The 20,444-nt window shown below is 32.1% G+C and overlaps 1 pseudogene across 1 annotated transcript; it reads left to right on the top strand.

Moving 5' to 3' along the window:
- The first annotated feature begins 1,242 nt into the window (after window positions 1-1,242).
- On the top strand, window positions 1,243-16,848 carry LOC111317366 (N-terminal acetyltransferase A complex auxiliary subunit NAA15-like; annotated as a pseudogene). Its single transcript, XR_016328621.1, has 26 exons — window positions 1,243-1,458; window positions 2,499-2,577; window positions 3,240-3,322; window positions 3,413-3,562; window positions 5,126-5,241; window positions 5,972-6,077; window positions 7,045-7,116; window positions 7,218-7,333; window positions 8,173-8,305; window positions 8,962-9,039; window positions 9,143-9,196; window positions 9,329-9,402; window positions 9,765-9,819; window positions 9,933-10,028; window positions 10,516-10,644; window positions 10,747-10,829; window positions 10,916-11,145; window positions 14,237-14,360; window positions 14,438-14,545; window positions 14,667-14,805; window positions 15,160-15,216; window positions 15,337-15,434; window positions 15,554-15,612; window positions 15,701-15,812; window positions 15,917-16,017; window positions 16,317-16,848. The product of XR_016328621.1 is annotated as an N-terminal acetyltransferase A complex auxiliary subunit NAA15-like (transcript).
- The last annotated feature ends 3,596 nt before the right edge of the window (window positions 16,849-20,444 follow it).

Here is a 20,444-nt window from a genome sequence, read left to right as displayed (position 1 = left end):
CATTGTAGGTTGCCATAAAGTTTGGATAGTGTTTTAAATGTACTAATTATCCGAACTTGATTATAAATAATAATATTTTAATATTATAGATTTATTTAAAAATTATTTATTATGAAGGTAATACTTAAATTAATTCATTAAGTGTTCTAATTTATAATTTTAACTTTTATTTATTTTATATGGATTACTTTCATTTATTAATTTAATTTTTTTTAATAATATTTTTTAAAATCAATTTTAAATTTGAATTTAAATTTTAAATTTTAACTTAATAAACAAATATTTAATGAGTTTGAACAATAATGGGTTTTTTTTATATATTATGTGAGTTAGATTTAGATAATAAAATTAAAAATTATTTGAGTATTTATTGAATTCAAATATTTTGATAAATAAAAAAAATTGGATACTTAAAATTAACATATATCCTATCTGTTGTCATTCATAAAATTCGTAACACAATTTATAAAGCAGGCTTCCCTACTAATTTCAAACTGAAGAAAAACATGTTTTATTTCTTCCTCTAGAATCATCATAAGAATTAAAATATTTTTGTGATCTTTGATTTAACATGTAATGTAAAGATAATATGATTATTTAAAACGGTAAATTTTGGTATTCACTTTATTTTTGTTTAGCTGTTATTTGTAGTGAAAGTTTTCTCCAATTATTTTTGATTAATTTGTACTCTGAAACAACTTGCTTGCATGATATCAAAACATCGAACATATTTTATTAGTGATTGAGGTTGTCTTTTAGTATGTTGGATTCGAAAACAAGCCAAAATGACATTTTTAATTGATATCTGATACTAGCATAAATGATTAGAAAATGATTGGGCTTACGAAAAAAGACAATGAGGGAATTATAAAATTAAGTACTTTATAAAAATATTTATTATTTGATTTTATAATAAAATAATTAATAAAAATATTTATAAGTAAAATTAATAAAAAGTTAAAATTACATCTCAATATTTAAATGTACATATATTTTGATTAAATGTATATATAACGTATAATAATCATTTAAATTTTAAATTAACAACTATTAAACATTAAAGTGATAAAAAATAATTTATATTTTTATTAATTTTATATGTTAAATATCTGATTATGATATCAATTAATAAAAATATGTGAGATCACCCTTTTAGTAAATTTTTCGTCGGACAAATGAACCACCGGCCCATATATATTAATCAAAAAGTTATTTATTTATTCCTTTTTTATTTTACTTTTGTTCAAGCTTCTAGTTGACCGTAGGGTTGAAGCAGCAGATAACGCCACCCCTCTATTCTCTCTCTTGCGAGCCCCTAACTCTCACTTCATCAAGTCTCAATCTTCTCATTTTTTTTTCTCTTACGATTCTTGTTTTTCTTCTAAAATTTTCTAATTTTCTTCAACAATGGGAGCTTCGTTGCCTCCGAAGGAAGCTAACCTCTTCAAACTCATTGTCGTAAGGCTTCGATTCTCTTTTCTCCCTCATTTTTGAGTTCGTATCTACGTATTTCTAGTTGGTATTTATACTTGTATTTTGCTTTCTTATTTTTTGTTTATTGGATCGCACTTCTTTCTTCTTTTTTTTCTTTGCTTGCAAAACCCTAGCTGGATACTGGTCTGTTTGCTTGCTGAGAAAATCGGTGGATATCAATTATGAATGGAAATTTGGACTAGATAAGCTTGTTTGTCAATTAGGTTTTTGCTTTTGGGCAATTTTTCATATAAATTAAGTTCATTTTCTTTGTTCTGTTTTGCGATTGAAGCTTAATTAAGTTTATTGCTTTGCTTAATTTAGGTCAATGAATTCGATTTGTTGAAAAGCAACTTTAAAAAATTGAATTTTGCTTTGACCTTTTTTTTTTTTTTTTAAAGTAAGGATGCTCGTTGTGCTTTCCTTTTGGTGATAATTCATTTGTATCATCATGGAGAAAATTAGAGAAATGAAAATAAAAGGGTTTGGTGACTCTTCCTACTTTAGTAATTTCTCTTGTATGTTGCCAACTTTTTAAAATAGGAATTTTGTTGGTTCCTAATGGGAAACAATTGTGGCATTTTGGCTTTGATGCACATAAGCATTCAAGACAATAACAAACTTTGTGAAACAATCTATTTAAGAATTTGATAAATTGACTGGGACAATTTTTAATGTAATTGTAGGCTTTGCTGGTTAAACTTGAATATTTATATATTTTAAGAACTTGTTCGTATTAGATATAGAATAGCAACATTTGGATGTTTTCCACACGCTATTGAGAGTTTTCCCCCCTTCCCTCTTATTTCTTCTAATTTATAGTGAAAACTAGAGTTTTGACGGGTGAATTCTTTCTCTATTTTAACTTCTATAGTAATGGACTCTTGACACAGTTTTTTTGCCTGATTTTTATGTAATTAATATTTATCTGTTATTATACTCTAGCGAATTCTCATAACTGAATTTTTATTGCTTTGGAGGTCCATGTGCTATTGCTAAAGCTCTTGTATATTTTATCATTGCAGAAATCATATGAAACTAAACAGTACAAGAAAGGACTGAGGGCTGCAGATGCAATACTGAAAAAGTTTCCTGACCATGGAGGTAGTTTAATTTTAAGCACTTATTTATTTATTTGTTTTTGGCTGAGAGGCACTTATCGTTTAGTGTTTATGTTTGCATGGTTCTTGTAAATGTACCTGTATAAAGATGCAAGAACTCTGAAACAAAAAGAACTTTACACTTTAGAGGAAAAAGGGGCTGTCACTAGATAGTTTATGTTGTTATCAAGGTTATTGGTTTCAATAATCCTTACAAGAATGCCTCTAAGTTTGACATGATTGTTTCTGTAGACTGTATGTTCCTTTCTCATGTCTTATGATTGATGTCAATTGCATTTTTGAAAGCACTAGCTGTATGGTGACTAGTCCATGATTTATGATGGTTCTAGAGATAAGTGGAACATTCTAGCAGTATCAATGTGGAGATATTCTCTATCAACTGAATATATTGCATTAATTTCGGGTATATAACTACATTTTTAACCTATACAGTTTGAAATCTGCAATATTTGAATACCTTCTTCATCTTGGTTGGGTTTTGTGAATATTCATTAGTGTGCGATATTGGTAGAGTGTAGTAGCGTTTTGTTTAATATATCCATCCTTTTAAATATGCAGTTTCCAAGTAATATTTTATACTATCTGGTAACTGTTTGTTTGTTGTGTTTGTATGTTGTCATATGGGCTTTTATTCATTATTGTCAGAAACATTGTCAATGAAGGGGTTAACCTTAAATTGCATGGATCGGAAAACTGAAGCTTATGAGCTTGTTCGGCTAGGTGTAAAGGTTATCTTATTTATTTTCTTTTGGTTGCTATAATGTCAAAGCAGTGTCACTTTTTCCTAACATTGTTTTCATGTTTGTGTCTTAATGTAGAATGATGTAAAAAGTCATGTTTGCTGGCACGTTTATGGTCTCCTCTATCGGTCAGATAGAGAATACAGGGAGGCTATCAAATGCTATCATAACGCTTTGAGAATAGATCCAGACAACATTGAAATACTACGGGACTTGTCACTCTTGCAGGTATACCTTATTTACCTTCCTTCTCTATGATTTGTACATCTAGACTCAGTGTTAAATCTAAGATGTTTATCTGTTGTATGCTTAATGTTAAGTAAGAACATTTGCTTGTCATGGTATTTTTCAAACATTTAATGGAGTTTCTCTGTATAAGATTTCTTGTAAGCTTTGTGGTTTGCCTAAAAGATTTTTCAGATTCCATTGTAGAATTTGAGAATCTCAAGTATTAGGGTACTTATAGGCAAGTCAATATTGCAGCTAAAATAGTTTGGTGCCAACTTTTGTGCAACTGTAAGTTTCGTGGTAGTTGGTAAGGGCAGGTTCATTGTGGTAACTTAATATAACTGGATGAAAACACCAAGATCAGCTACATAGTTAGTAGTGAAGTGAAAATAAATTTTATGAAATTTGAAGCTGTTTAGTTGCTTGACGGAATCTACTAGTAGATGGATAGAAAAGGCATAATTATATTAAGATAGTAACAAAAGAGACAAAGATATATGGCTTAAAACAGAGGAATGGAATATGAAGATAACTCAACTAAAAGGGAGAGGCTGTATGAGACCATGAAAAAAATATCTTCTTAAACACTTAGAAAGTAGATGAGTCAGCTGGTTTTATAACTTTGAAAATTTAGATCATAGTTTTGGTAGAAACAATTTATGGCTTTAGGGGAAGGAAAATGATATAACAGACATCATCTGATATTCTGGCAGCAGATTAATATGCGAGATGGTTCAGATTTAGTATCTTAATTGAAGGTTTTGTTTTGAGGCACACGCAAAAATAAAACATAAGTAATATAATCAGAAGCAACCAGTCTGATTTGATCCTTTCGTTCTCATTATACTGTAACAAGCAACCACCTCGAATTGATAGTTTCTGGTCTACCGCCACAGATCCTTTTTCTCTCTCATTCTACTAGTTCCTTAATGGTTGAAAGTGTTTATAGAATGACAAGTAATATAATCGGAAGCAACCAGTCTAATATGATCCTTTCATTCTCATTATCCTGTAAGAATCAACCACCTTGAATTGATACTTTCTGGTCTACCGCCACAGAACTTTTTTCTCTCTCATTCTACTAGTTCCTTAATGGTTGAAGGTTTTAACATGAATGACCTTTGCAATTAGAAAGTGTTTATACTTTCTGGATCAGATCTGGTTCGGTTCTTCTCTTAACTTCATCTGCACATGTGCCTTACTGCTCCAGAATAGTAACAAAAGTCAGCGTCTTTGATACTGAAATTGATGATTTTCATTTCTATTATTCTCCCTCGATGCTTTAGCGCTTGCCATATTATGGATTCTTAACTCATGATTTCAGATGATTAAGTCATTTGTTGGCATTAACTTATTTGTACCCCCCCCCCCCTTTATTTATGGTTTATATGCCTTGAAAAGTTAAAGGAAAAAGTATGAAGATGATGAGCATTTGTCTTTCTACTAAGATATGAAGTTTGAGAGAAATTTTTTGGATTTGATCATGGTTTTGTATTTTCTCATTGTCATGTTTCAGGTTGTATCAGAAATTATTACATTTATGTTTTATCTTTTGCATTGCAGGCACAAATGCGAGATTTGACAGGATTTGTTGATACAAGACAACAACTTTTGCATTTGAAACCAAATCATCGCATGAACTGGATTGGCTTTGCTGTAGCCCACCATTTAAACTCAAAGTACTTGTCCTTTATTTTTTTCTTAAAAAAATTTGTTCCAATTCTTATGCTAACTTTCACCAATTTCTGTTGACTTTTATTTTGTGAAACATGTTTTAGAGTGTTGTTATTGTTATGTATACTTGAAGGTCCAAATTGAAGGGCCTTTTGGTATTGAAAGTTGAAATATTTGTTGATATAATGAAAGCCTTTCTTTAAATTAAATGCTTAATCAGGACTTAATGTTTCTAATTATATGATCAAATGGGTGCTAACATGGATGAAATTACTGTTGATTTTTAACACGTGGTTCATATTGTTTGTATGACTTCAACTAAACATCCAATAAGATATCAAACTTCTTTTATGACAATATATGGTGGGTGTAGAATGTGTTAAAGATGTTACTAATATGTATAGATAGGTGGGTAGATAGATAGGTACCCTACTATTCTAAGCTGGTTGCACTTGCATTTATGAAATTTGGTTGCAAATTAGCCTTTTACAAACAATGCCTAGTTAACCGCAGAGTTCTGTTGTTTTTGCTATAGTTTTATATGGAGACAATGATGATGCCATATTTTCATTTGGCTTTATATATGAATGAATTGAAGTTGTTGGCACAACAGTTACGAGGGTTTTTCCTTTTCTGTCCCTGTCTTAGCCGAGTAGTTCTAAGTGAATGAAGTCTTATTAATTTCATTCATCCTTTAGGTATTTATGCTGTATTCCTTTTTTTGGTTGATGTTAGTGGTGCAAAAGCAGTTGAAATTTTGGAAGCATTTGAAGGGACATTAGAAGATGATTATCCACCAGATAATGAATGTTGTGAGCATGGTGAAATGCTTTTATATAAGGTATTGGTCATGTGCTTCAACTCTTTTTTTTTTTTTGCATATGTATGTGGGATGTGGCTGTAATTTCACATGAGTTGACTTCATTATACAGACATTCAAAATTTTAGAATTTATACTAACATAGAATGGGAGTGACTGATTTGGTGTCACTTGTCAACCAGATGCCAACACAGTTAGTGAAATTATCCATAAACCAAATAAAGTAATTAAATATACAAAAATTAAAGATTTTTAATGCCTTTACCTTCTTTATAAATGGGGTCCCTTTTTTGAATTAATTCTAATTTTTTTCACATGCAATTAGAAAACCTACCCATTTCTTCGTAACTTCTTTTTTCCTTCTGCTTATTTTATTGCCAAAATCTCATCTACTTTCATGTACATGTTACACCCATTTTTTCTACTTGTGAAGTATGGCTTTTCATGATTCTGTGTGTATGGCTGATAAGTTAAATTAAATCATCTCCAAGTTTACTTTAATCTGAGATGGAGGACTAACTAGTGGCCTATAGTGGTATTTGGCATTATAAGATATTTAATTCTTGATGTATTCATGTTAGAGAGAAATATGGCTTGTTCACTAATTGTTGGGCCTTCTACCAGTAATCATATCTGTGGTGTTTGTACTTAGCAGCTCTGAATCTTAATAATTGCTAATCTCCAATTATATGTTCTGTGGAACCATTTCGGAATTTTTGTTTCTGACATCTTAATAAATTAGTCTATCTTTCTTTTTGACTACTCTTTTTTGGTTTAACACCATTAACACGATTCGAAAACAGCTTAACCAATTGGACAAGTACCTACAAGCCTTAGCCCTTGCGGTAGCATTTATTTCTTTAATAATATATTGGCATAGAAATATGCATAACTACATTCATTATGCATAATGGATGCTGTACATCTAGACTAGTGGTGCCCCCTGCTGCTTTTCTGATGTTTATGAGGGTATGGTATTTTTCTCCAGATCTCTTTGCTAGAGGAATCTGGGTTTCTTGAGAGACCACTTGAGGAATTGTATATGGAAGAGCCAAAAATAGTACGTGTCAAATGTATAATACCTGAATACTTTTAACATTAGAAATTTTGTAAGTTTTGAATTTTTGGACATTAAAATTCTAACCAATTCTATTATTCTAGGTTGATAAATTGACTTATAAAGAACAAGAGGTTTCTCTCCTGGTGAAACTTGGATGCCTAGAAGAAGGTGCCAATATTTACAAGGCTTTACTTACCATGAACCCTGACAATTACAGGTGAGTCTTATGCATTTGGTACTCTTTTGAAACACCTAGTTAAGCTCATTAATAAATCTTTCATAGCAAAGAATATTAGTCAACTCTTTCCTTTTATATAGCACTTCTTGAAGTTATAATTGACTTCTTTTTCTCAATGCCGTGGTGTATTATTATTGTAGGAAATGAAGAATAATTAATATTCTGAATAGTTTGTGTGTTTAAATATATTTTTGTTGGGCTAATAGGTTTTTCAATTCTTCTTGTAGTAACACCCAAATTCCTTTACCTATGTTAGAACTTTATGAAGGGTTAAAAGAATGGTAGAAATAGTCATTATTTTTATGCTCTATTTTCGTTGGTGCTTTAAGCTTGAAACTAATCAGTGTGTATCCCTTATGTCACAAATTCAATCGTTTTTTAGTTTTAAATTTTGTTTCTTTAAGCTTTTGCTTATACTTGTGCGTGTTACATTTACATTATGGTATCTTTACATAAAATGAGGTTATTTTTATTTTTTTCATTCTTGGGATTGTTTTATATCTCTCTGTCCTGTCAAGCCCTTTGCTTAGCTCTTTTAGTAAAAAGAAGCATTATGCACCACCTCATATATAAATATAATTAAAAAGTAGCAAAGCAACTATGAGCAGAACTGTAATTCTATAATACTATATGTGTCAACGGTCTCTTGGGTGCTTTCTCAGATTGGGAAATGAGGAAAATTCTTTTACAGAACTGTTAACTTATGTCTCTTCACTCAGTATATGCCTATATATCGGCGCAATTTATTGCTATTAGGTCTGATAAACCAGGAGCCAACCAACTTACAATTTTTGTATTTGTGTATGTATATTTTTCAGATATTATGAAGGCTTGCAGAAATGCTTTGGCCTGTATTCTGAAAATGCCAAGTATTCCTCTGATGAATTTGATCGATTGGATGCATTATACAAATCACTTTCACAATAGTACACTTGGTCTTGTGCAGTTAAGGTGATGGATTTATGTTGTGCTTCTGTTTTCATTAGGAATTTATGATGGATGTTATCGATACATTCTGTTTATTGCAAAAACTCCCTAGTGGTGGAATGTGCTAGTCTAAACTGTTTTATTATGTCTTAACTGTTAGTCATATTAATTTCATTTTCTGTTTTGTATCTCTTTTTTTTTTATTAATTTTTTTATGAGCTCCAAATGGTACCTTGGGATGTTCTGTTCATTATATTTACTCTGGATTTCTTCTCTCTCTCTCTCTCTCTCTTATTTATGGAATCACATGATGCAAATCCAACGAAAACCTTACTTTTCTGCAGAGCTGTCAAGCTTTCTCCCCTTTTCTAGAGAGAGGAAGGGTGGCTATTTTTACAAATACTCTTGTAGGGATCTTATTTTTCTTGATGGCTTGATAAGATATTATGTGACAAAAATCTAGTGATGTGCTTCTACAACAGACACAATCCATTCAATAGCTTGTGATATTCTTAAATAATCTAGAAATAGATGGTTGTGGGATTATGCTGAAATACTTAATTGATGTCTTGATGTGACAATTGTAAGAACTCTAGGTGGTTAAAATTATGCTTTCATATGCTTCACCCTTAGAGATTTGACATGGACTTATATTAGAACTTTGTTTTCTCAATTTTTAGAGGATGCCTCTTGAGTTTTTGCAAGGAGACAAATTTTGTGAAGCAGCATTTAATTACATTAAGCCTCTTCTAACAAAGGTATATACATCCAATGAGATTTTTTTTTTTTTTTTTGTGTTAGTTTGACTGGTGTTTTTAGTTTGTTGGGTGGAATAATGATATATTTTCTTGGTGGTCTCAGGGGGTTCCATCTTTATTCTCAGACCTTTCTCCCTTGTATGATCACCCTGGAAAGGTAAGTTTTCTTACTTACATATTCTAAAAATAGAATTAAGTTTCTAAATATTGATTATTCTAAACTGCTTAGCAACTGGTTGGAGCTTGATTTCATTAGGATTGATTGCCTGCTTTGTTGACACTTACACAGGCAGACATATTGGAACAACTTATTCTTGAGTTGGAGCATTCAATTAGGACCACCGGCAGATACCCTGATAGCTAGTATATGCTTTAAAACCTTGTGTAATATTTTATTAAGTCTTAAAAGCAAATAAATATTTAGATTTACTACTCTTTGAGGTAATATAGACTTCGAGCCCTTATGTGATATTCTAGTAAGTCTTAACAGTGTCTAAATGTTTAGATATTGGGTGCGGTCTGAGTGCATTTTTTTCTTTTACTGCTTATTGTTTGGTGAAGTCCTCAGTCATTTATGTGTTGTTATCTATTAAACAAGTACATAATGGTTGTCCCATATGGTTGCTTGTGAAGTTTCTATATGTTTTTGTTTGTATGCTAATACACAAGCACGCATTTGGTATTATGCTGAGTCGTTTCTTGCTTGTGTTTCATATTGAGTGCAGGACAGAGAAAGAGCCCCCTTCAACACTTTTATGGATTTTATTCTTTTTGGCTCAGGTGGGTAACCATCAGGTTTCCTCACCCCGTGGGCCATGGCCTTTTCTTCTTTTCTTGCTATAAATGTTTGGTGCTTTCTTTGCATTTGAGTAACTTTGAATTTATTGATGCAGCATTATGATAGAAAAGGCCAATGTGATGTTGCTCTTTCAAAAATTAATGAGGCCATAGAGCACACACCGACTGTAATTGATTAATACTCTGTCAAGGTTTGTTGTCGTCTTCAATCTTCAAATTTTTGCATTGGCTTCATCTGCTGGTTTTAGATTTTTGTTAGCTGGATTCTTTTATTTTACTTTTTGATCTTATATTTTGAAATCTTTTTGCCTGGTTTGTCTCGCATCTCACAAGGCATAGCAATACCTGAAAATCTTTCTAGATATTTCCTTGTAGTTATCGTTCACTTGTAAGAGACTTATCACTTTCTATGATACTGACCTTGATTGAATATATTGTTTTGCACTAAATTGTGCAAAGTTGATATACATTCATTTAAAATGCATACTAGTTTTTCTTTGTGGACCTTAAGTCTTGATGGGCATTGGGCAGGCATATGACCTCCTTTCTTAGGTTTTAGGGTTTTTGGTACATGGCTATTGTTTCTTGATGAACCTTTTTACTATCTTTTGGAGAAGTACTTGGAATTTTCTTGAAGCTGGTTCTATGTGTATATTATTTACTTCTCTTTGGTGACAGAGTCGGATACTGAAACATGCTGGTGATTTGGTAGCTGCAGCTTCATTGGCAGATGAAGCTAGGTGTATGGATCTCGCAGACCGTTATATAAACAGTGAATCTGTGAAGCGAATGTTGCAGGCTGATCAGGTTCTAAAGCTCCCCCTTCATCTTTTATCATAGTTAATATTTGTCACCGTAAATTTCTTTCAGTATTACTGTACTGTTCACAAACTTTTTCCACTCTTGAAGGTGGCTTTGGCAGAAAAAACTTCTATTTTGTTCACAAAAGATGGGGACCAGCACAACAACCTTCATGACATGCAGTGCATGTGGTCTGTTTTTGTTTATTACCTTCGACATGTTGTTGTCTCTAATTATAATTTGGGTGCACCTACTGAGTGTTATCCATCTTTTGAAGGTATGAACTTGCTTCTGGTGAAAGTTACTTTCGACAAGGTGATCTTGGACGTCCCTGAAGAAATTTTTAGCTGTGGAGAAGCACTATGCTGATATTGCTGAAGATCAATTTGATTTCCATTCTTATTGTTTGCGGAAAATGACACTCTGTGCATATGTTGAAATGCTAAAATTTCAAGATCAGTTGCATTCACATGCTTATTTTCACAAAGCAGCAGCTGGTGCCATCAGGTGAACATTTTTGTTAGGATTTGCAAGCTTTTCGATGATTTGCAATAGACTTATTCCGTTTGGTTGTGGCCTGTACGTGAAAAATGCTATGTAATCTCTGTTGTCTACTTGTCTGGGTGCTTTTAGCTTCTGTCACCTATTTTTGATCAACACATGCATGTGATGCTTCACTTTGGATTAGATTTTCTTTGCCTCCCTCTTTTTCCTTTTGTCTTTTCGGGAATGGGGGATTATTGCATACATATATATTGCATTAATCATATGTTGCAATGATGTGTTGTCTGAACCTTGCTTTCAAAGCACGAAAAACTTCCTAAAGGTAACTGTTGTTCATTACTTACCCTTGTACAACCATTCATTTGTTAATTAGACACTCCCATTATGATATCCAGTCTAATTCAAGACTCTTCTAGCAGCCCCTCCATTAATAGGGGAGGGGCTATCTGATTCCCTTCCACTACTCTAGTTTTTCCTTGAATCTTGGATGTACGGATTTACAACATTTTTCAAGACAAAACCTCGCTAAGTTTATAATCAAGAAAGTATCAAGATTCCTTTTCTTACATTTGTTTTTGCTAGAGAAAATTTTTCGAGTTTTAGGAGCAAAACAGAATATAGGGTTCCAAGTTTTTTGTTGATCAAGCAACAACCTGATTTGAACCGGGGAATAAGGGATTTGCAGTCCCTTGCCTTACTGGTTGGCCATGTCACCAAAGGTTAGAAACAAAAAAAATGAGAGTATCCCCTTTTTGGTTATAGATTGGAACCATACCTTCAATTAGTTATAGTATCTCAAGTTAAAAATTAGTATTGTTCTTTTTTTCAATAAAAAAAATTTTCTTAATTTGATTTATATTATATTATAATAATATAACAACAATTATGATTCTATGTAAACCCCATAACAAAAGTTATTACACAGCTATAGTTATCTAATAATGTATTTCATCTATCTAGATATGATGTCCATAGGGAATTAGTAAAAAATTATCATGTTTCAATTTTTCATTGAATAGATTAAAATTAAAGAAAAATAGAATTTTTCATAGAGCACGTTGTGTGTTTTCTCCACTAGAGTTCTATAATGGAATAAAAAAAAGGAAAGAATATAAATAGAAATGCTATATCTGCGCATGTTTAATAAATACAAGCCTCTTTTCGTGCACACTTCAATCATATTCTAAATATTCTACTAAAAAATAAAAAACTAAAAAGTTGGTGAAACGTCTCTCTGCAAATCATTTTTTGAACAATGGAATCTATGGAAAAGTTAAGTTCTAGAAAAATCAAGTCTCTCCCTATATATATTTTATGATTATTTTCTCTTTATCTAAATGAATAGATAAAATTAGGAATTCATTTTATTTTTCTAGTATTCAATTGGATTGGAATATGTAATATCATAATAATGGTAGCAATGGAATTATTATTATTATTATTATTATTATTGATATTCTATACAAAACTCCATTCGGCTAAATGGCTATCATATTGACTATACTAAGGCCTTTTTTTGTAACTGATAGATTCATAAGTTTTTCCTTAATTCACTCTTACATGGATTATTGAAAATTAAAAGTATATCAAAATGAAATATCTAATAAATTGACTAATTCAAAATTTTCAAATTAGCGATTTTTTTATTCTTGAATATCCAACTCACTAATTAATTCTTTATAGTGTATTTTATTTTTCTTTGATAAATAAGATAGTAGCCATTGATGTTTTCCTATAATTTTACATAGACCTTTTTGAGGTAAATAATCTTTTTTGTGCAATTCCTAATTTGAGGTAAATCTTTGTATCTTATTTGTGAAACTAATTAGTTGAAATTCAATGGACTCCTTGTTTTCTTTTTTCTCCCCTTGAAAATTAACTGAGATCCATGAATGAATTTTTTAATCATAAAACAAAATTTTCTCTCTTCTTTTTGAATGTGAATTTTAATAATGAGTAATAATAATACTAGTAATTTTGATATGCACAATGATTTTAAGTTTGTTATGAACTTTATGATTTTTTCAAATAATGTTAATCAATCTGTTTTTCAATTTCATTTGTATAGGAATACAAAAGAGAGTTTTAGAGTTCAAATAAGAGGCTGTTGTTGATTCATTTGTTGATCTAATTGATATGTATGTGATTAAATTAGTATTATGTATCAGAATGCTATGTAAGACAATCCTTGTGCCCCGTCTCTTTGTTTTATATACCTGATGCACCAAATACATAATATATAGGAAAATGTACCATTAACGAATTTTCAACTGTGGATACATGTCTATCCTTACCATACAGAAACAAATGCTATTAATAAGCCAATTATGTTATATTATAAAGCAGTTTTTTTTTTTTTTTTGTGGCTTTACACATACCTTAGTTGCAATAACTCCTCTTGCCCTGGTAGGAGGTCTGAAGTTCAAATGCTCTCCCACAAATTATTAACTATTAAAAGAAGATGCAAATATTTGGATCTGCTTAAAAAATTTGTGTTCAAATGATGCTCAAGTCAAATTTAATTTAACAAGTATTCTAGATTATAGTTTCTGATTTTTATAAGGTTATATACTTGTTTCATACTTAGGATGGTGTTTTACGTTGTACTTAGGGGATTCTTATTATGTCGAGACCTTGTGGTATATGCCAAACAGGATAAAAATTTTGCTTGGTAGTCTCAATTTGCTTTCGTTATATCTTTTGTAAGTTCATATTCTCGTGATGTTATTACTGGAAGGATTAAATGTTCCTTGCAGGCATATTGAAATTTGAGATTGTGGCTTTTTAAATGATAGGAAGGCGGTGCCTGGGATTTCTGTTGGGTTAAGGATGGAGAATTGCATGTTACTGTACCAGAATTTATTTGTTGATTATAGCTTTTTATATTGATCTTATTGATTTGATGGTGAAATGGAATGGGATGATATAGTGACAGGCCATGCAACAATTAAGTAATAGTTTTTGTGATTGATCCATTGTCCCATTTCTATGTTGGTGTTTCTTTCTCTGAAACTCTTGGCTTGAAACTGGTGATTACTTCAATTTTGAACCTTTTCTTTCTGCATTGTGATAATTATTGGATTTTGAAGTGCAAATGCTATCTAAAGTTGTTTGATTCTCCTTTGAACTCACTGGCTGAAGAAGAGGATGACACATCAAAGACTCCTTCTCAGAAAAAGAAAATGAAGAAGCAGAGGAAGGTGGAACGAGCTAAGAAAGTGTATCAGCTTGTTTTGGTGATTCTTGGCTAACACTCTCTTTGATGATTTCATTCTGATGCCGTGTATTATTTTAGGAGGCAGAGGAGAAAAATGAAGAATCAAGTTCTAGTGGCATCTCTAGGTCTGGGAAACGACATGTTAAACCTGTAGATCCTTATCCTTTTGGAGAAAAATTATTGAAGGTTACCTATTATTATCTTTTCCCTGTGCTTTAGATTCCTGATTAAAGTCCTCGTGCTGTAAAAATGTGTTACGCTAATGCCTATTAAGCTAAGACTGTTTAATCTGTATTTTTTTTTTCAGACAGAGTATCCCTTGTCAGAAGCAACGAAGTACTTGAAGTTGCTTCAGAAGAACTCACCTGATTCTTTGGAGACGCACTTACTTTCTTTTGAATTTTGAAGTAAAGATGAGAAAGCAGAAGATTTTGCTTGCCTTTCAGGTATTATATTTTCCAAGAATTGAACATGAGATGTGTTTCTTGTTCTTTTTGTGTTTGGTCAACTAGAACTGATATTTAATTGTCAGCTAGTGGTTTGTGAGGAAGCCCCTTCTCTTGTTTTCTCCTCTCTTTTTTCACTTGCTGCCAGTGGATATGTTCTTGAAATAAAGAAACTGTACCGTTTAACCAAACATCCTTTTCTTATTACTCTACTCAATGAATTTATGTGTGAATTAGATAGTTTGCATGACATATCTTTGAGTTGTAGAACAATGGTTTTGTGCAGTAGTACTTTTACTATTTCATGTGCTCATATTAGTACGTTTGTCTTGATTTTATTTTGTTTTCCTGAAGGCTGTAAAGCAACTGCTAAGGCTGGATGCTGAGAATCCAGATTCACATCGCTGCTTGGTATGTAACATCTGCCCTACCATATTTGTGCACTGCCATGCACAACTGCATTCTTTTCTGTTCTTAGATACAAAGATCATGTAATCTTTACAATGCTTATTTGAATTTAATCTAATGCAGATTAAATTTTTCCATAAATTGGGCTCAATGCCTGCTCCATTAACTGATGCTGAAAAACTTGTTTGGAGTGTCTTAGAAGCTGAGCGTCCATCCATCAGGTTCTCTTTGAAATGGTTTTATGATAGCTATTCCCCCTACTAGAATTTTGTTGTGTTACTGTTACTATTATTATTTTGATCCCTGATGCATTAAATCCCTTTATTTTCTCTTTCCGCAGTCAATTGCAGGAGAAAACTCTTAGTGAGGCGAACAAAGTTTTCCTTGGTAAACATGAAGGTATTACGACCTTTACATAACATGATGCATTTTAGGTTCCTTGAGGTAGGTTGTATAATCATGCAAATTTCACTTTTTGGTTCTGCAGAATCTTTGATGCATATAGTGGCGGTTGCAGAAATGTTATATACCTTGGAGCAGACCAAGAAACTTGAGGCTGTTAAGTTAATTGAAGATTCATGCAATAAAGTCATGCCAATGTAATGCTCTTAGTGTACATTAAAATTTTTGCTGTTTGATGTCGATTCCATGCCTTGCAACTTACTCTTGAGATTGATTGTTTCTTTCTCTTTTGCTTGTCCAGGAATGGGGCACTTGGACCAGTACTGGCGTGGAAACTCAAGGACTGTATTGCAGTCCATAAACTCTTAGAAAAGGTTCTTATTGACCAAGATGTTGCTTTGAGTAAGTATTGTGGGAAAACACTTATTTACAGTTGGTTGTAATCTTGTAATTTGTATATTTATATTTGTATCTCTAGAATTAAGTATTTGTATCCCAAGAATTAACGAAGATTTAGTTTCCTAGTTTAACCCCTAGTTAATTGTATATAAACCTAAGATTCTTGTATAATTGTAGATAAGCAGTTTTTCAATATACATTCAGTTTTCACATGGTATCAGAGCTTTAGGCTCTTCTTGGGAAGAAAAATTTTTCAGCCTTCATTGCTGACTTTTTTAGGCTTTCATTGCCGATTTTTTTAGGCTTTCTTTGCCGAATCCTGTTTAGGCCTTCATTGCTGAACCCTTTCAAAGAAAGATATCACTATCATCCAATTTGAGGAAATGTTAACTGGGAAAATCACTAGAGTACTACAGACGTCTCAGAAACAAGGAGAGTTCAACAGGGAAGAGATTGAAAAGTTGAGAAACTTATTGAAAATTCTTGAAAACCCTACTATGGTATGTTCTTTGGGTAAAGTTTTTAGTTCAGGTAAAGCTTTCAGTTCTCATGGATTAAATGTCTCGGCTAAGCCTATTACGAGTTCTTGAGTCATTGACTCAGGAGCCACAAACCACATGACACATTCCCCACAAAAGTTTAGTACATATAACCTGTGTCCTAGTAATAAGAAAATTGTTGTTGTTGATGGTTCACTTACCACAGTGGCAGGATTAGGAGATGTTCAAGTTAATCCCTCGTTTGTTCTAAAAAATGTTCATGTTCCTGGATTGTCTACTAGTATGATATCTATATAAAAATTTATCAGAGATATGAATTGCAAAGTAATTTTTTATCACTCTTATTGTGAATTTTAGGACCAGAGTTCGGGGAAGATGAGTGGACTTGCTAAGGAGAAGGATGAACTATACTATCTTGAGACATCAAATAACACAAGTAGTATCAAAAATAGTTTACCTTTCTCATATCTTTCTGAAAAATCTTTCAATAAAGACAATTTGGTTTTATCATTTTCGTCTTGGACATCTTTCTTTTGGAACCTTGAGAAACATGTTTCTTTCTTTGTTCAAAGGATTAAATGTTGAAGATTTTCATTGTGATATTTGTGAATTTGCAAAACATAGACGTGTCTTTTTCAATCAGTAACAAAAGAAGTTCTACTCCATTTTACTTGATTCATAGTGACATTTGGGGTCTCTCTACAATTCTTAATATTTTTGGTGCGAGATGGTTTGTTTCATTCATAGATGATTGTACTAAGGTCTCTTGAGGTTTTTTTACTTAAATCTAAATTAGATGTGAATAGTATGTTTTTAAGCTTCCAAAACATAATCCAAAATCAATTTGGAGTGAGAATCAAGAGATTTAGGTCTGATAATGCAAGAGACTACTTCAATCAGAGTGTATCCACTTATTTTCAAAAGAGGGGATTATCCATGAGTCATTTTGTGTTAATACTCCATAGCAGAATGGAGTGACAGCGAGGAAAAACAATCATTTATTAGTCACAATTCGAGCTTTTTTTTTCAAGCAAATGTATCTAAATCTTATTGGGGAGAAGCTATTCTCACTGTCACACACATTATAAATAGGTTACCTTCAAGAGTTTTAGGATTTAAAACTCTTATGAAATTACTCTCACAATTTTATCCCAATCTCAATACCACAAACAATCTCACACCTAGGATATTTGGTTGTACATCATTTGTTCATGTTCACAGTCATAACAGGAAAAATTGGATCCAAGAGCAATTAAGTGTATTTTTGTGGGGTATTCTTCAACTTAAAAAGGATATAAGTGCTATCATCCTCTTACCAAAAAATTGTGTCTGTAGATGTCACTTTTGAAGAAAATAAATCATTTTTTACTCAAATTTTATCTTCAGGGGGAGACTTCATTCATGGAAGATAAGGATAGACTTTTTTTTGCTTGATTTGTCCCATTCTTCAACATTTACACCCATTAATTCTTTTGAGTCGAAATCTGTTTCTGTTGAGCCCAAGTCAAACACTGAATTTGAGTCTGAACCTATTCCAAATACAGAAGATGTGACAAAGGATAATATTGTTTTTGATTCTATGAAGGAATTACAGGTATACTCAAGAAGAAAAGTTTCAGATCCTGAACCAGTGTCAGTCCAAGAACTTGATCTTAACTCTGGAAATGAGGTAAGTACAGTTTTTGACTTTGTTTGTCAAAATGAGCATGAATCTCCTAAAATTATAACTAGTGATTATGATTTGCCTATTACCATTAGGAAAGGAACCAGAGAATGTACCAAGCATCCACTATACCCAATATCTAATTGTCATTTGAAAAATTCTTATCATCCTACAAAAATTTTCTTGTGAGCCTAAACACTATTTCTGTTTCAACTACATTATCTGAGGCATTATCCAATGAGAAATGGAGGTAAGCCATGAAAATAGAAATGGAGGCCTTAAAAAAAAATCAGACATGGGAACTAGTAAAGTTGCCTAAAGGAAAAAATTCAGTGGGGTGTAAATGAATTTTCACTGTAAAATACAAGGCAGATGGTACTGTTGAAAGGTATAAAGCCAGGTTAGTGGCTAAGGGCTACACTCAAACCTATAGACTGGATTACCAGGAAACCTTTGCTCCAGTTTTCAAGATAAATACCGTTAAGATTTTGTTATCATTGGCTGTCAATTGTTGGCAGCTTCAACAATTTGATGTAAAGAATGCTTTTCTACATGGTGATTTGGAAGAAGAAATATATATGAAGGTTCCATCGGGATTTGGAGGTCATCTAGAAGCAAACAAAGTATGCAGGCTAAAAAAGGCTTTATATGACCTTAAACAGTCTCTTAGAGCTTAGTTCGGGAGATTTACCAAAGTGATGCTAGCAATGGGATATAAACAGAGTCAAGAAGATCACACATTGTTTATCAAGCACTCTGATTCAGGGAGTCACAGTTTTATTAGTGTATGTTGATATAATTGTAACTGAAGATGATGAAAAAGAGAGAGAATCTCTAAAACAGTGTTTGGCTAGAGAATTTGAGATAAAAGAGCTAGGGAGATTGAAGTACTTTCTAGGAATTGAAGTAGCTCACTCACGGCATGGTATTTTTATCTCACAACAGAAATATGTGATGGATCTTTTGAAGAAAATTGGAAAGCTTGCATGTAAACCTGCAAATACTCCTATAGATCCTAATCATAAAATTGGAGAAGCTAATGAAGATGCTGCTGTAAATAGAGAGATGTACCAAAGATTAGTTGAAAGACTCATTTATCTCTCACATACTAGATCTGATATAGCATATGCTGTGAGTGTGGTAAGTCAATTTATGCATAATCCAAAAAAAGTGCACCTACAGGCTGTCTACCGTATATTGCACTATTTGAAGGTCAATCCTAGGAGAGGTATCTTATTCAAAAGAAATTCGAGGTTAGTTCTAGAAGCATATACAGATGCTGATTATGCAGGTTCAGTAATTGATAGTAGATCCACCTCAGGCTATTGTACTTTTTTAAGTGGTAATCTTGTGACTTGGAGGAGTAAAAAACAGAATGTGGTGGCAAGATCAAGTGCTGAAGCAGAGTTCAGAGCAATGGCTCAAGGAATTTGTGAACTACTCTGGTTAAAGATTATCTTAAAAGACTTGAAGATCAAGTGGGATGGACCAATGAGACTCTACTGTGATAACAAGTCTGCAACAAGCATTGCACACAATCCTGTACAACATGACAGAACAAAACACATTGAAGTAGATCGGCATTTCATAAAGGAGAAACTAGGCAGTGGGTTGATTTGTACACCTTATGTATCAATCAAGGGTCTACTTGCAGATGTGTTGACTAAAGGTCTCAGCAGTGCAACATTTCAAGGAATTATTTTCAAGCTGGGAATGAAAAATACCTATTCACCAGCTTAAAGGGGAGTGTGAGAAAACACTTATTTATAGCTGGTTGTAATCTTGTAATCTGTATATTTATATTTGTATTTCTAGAATTAAGTATTTGTATCCCTAGAATTAACGAAAATTTAGTTTCCTAGTTTAACCCCTAGTTAATTGTATATAAACTTAAGATTCTTGTATAATTGTAGATAAGCAGTTTTTCAATATACATACAGTTTTCACAAGTATAATTCTCCACATAAATTGATGCTGACTAGAAATTTGACTTTGACTCCATTAACAACTAATGAAATTAATTACTGTTGTTTGTTTAGAAAGTATTTTAGTAAGAATATTAATGGTATTGAAATTTTGATATACTGTTAATTGAATATTATAGATTAGATGCCTAAAAATAAAACATTAAATTAGGAATTTTAAATGTATGGTTTCAACATCATTCAGTGATTTTTTTGAGATGTATCTCACGAGTTCTGATTGTTTGGTTTTTGTTATTATGATGCTTAATCTTTGAAAGTTGGATGCTGTGATTATTATTGGCA

The sequence above is a fragment of the Durio zibethinus genome, chromosome 16, assembly GCF_047325235.1.
Source record: "Durio zibethinus cultivar Kanyao isolate XHJ-2024 chromosome 16, ASM4732523v1, whole genome shotgun sequence".
In the NCBI taxonomy this organism is placed as follows: Eukaryota; Viridiplantae; Streptophyta; class Magnoliopsida; order Malvales; family Malvaceae; genus Durio; species Durio zibethinus.
The sequence above is the reverse complement of the archived record's forward strand: the minus strand, read 5'-3'. Positions and strand labels throughout refer to the sequence as shown.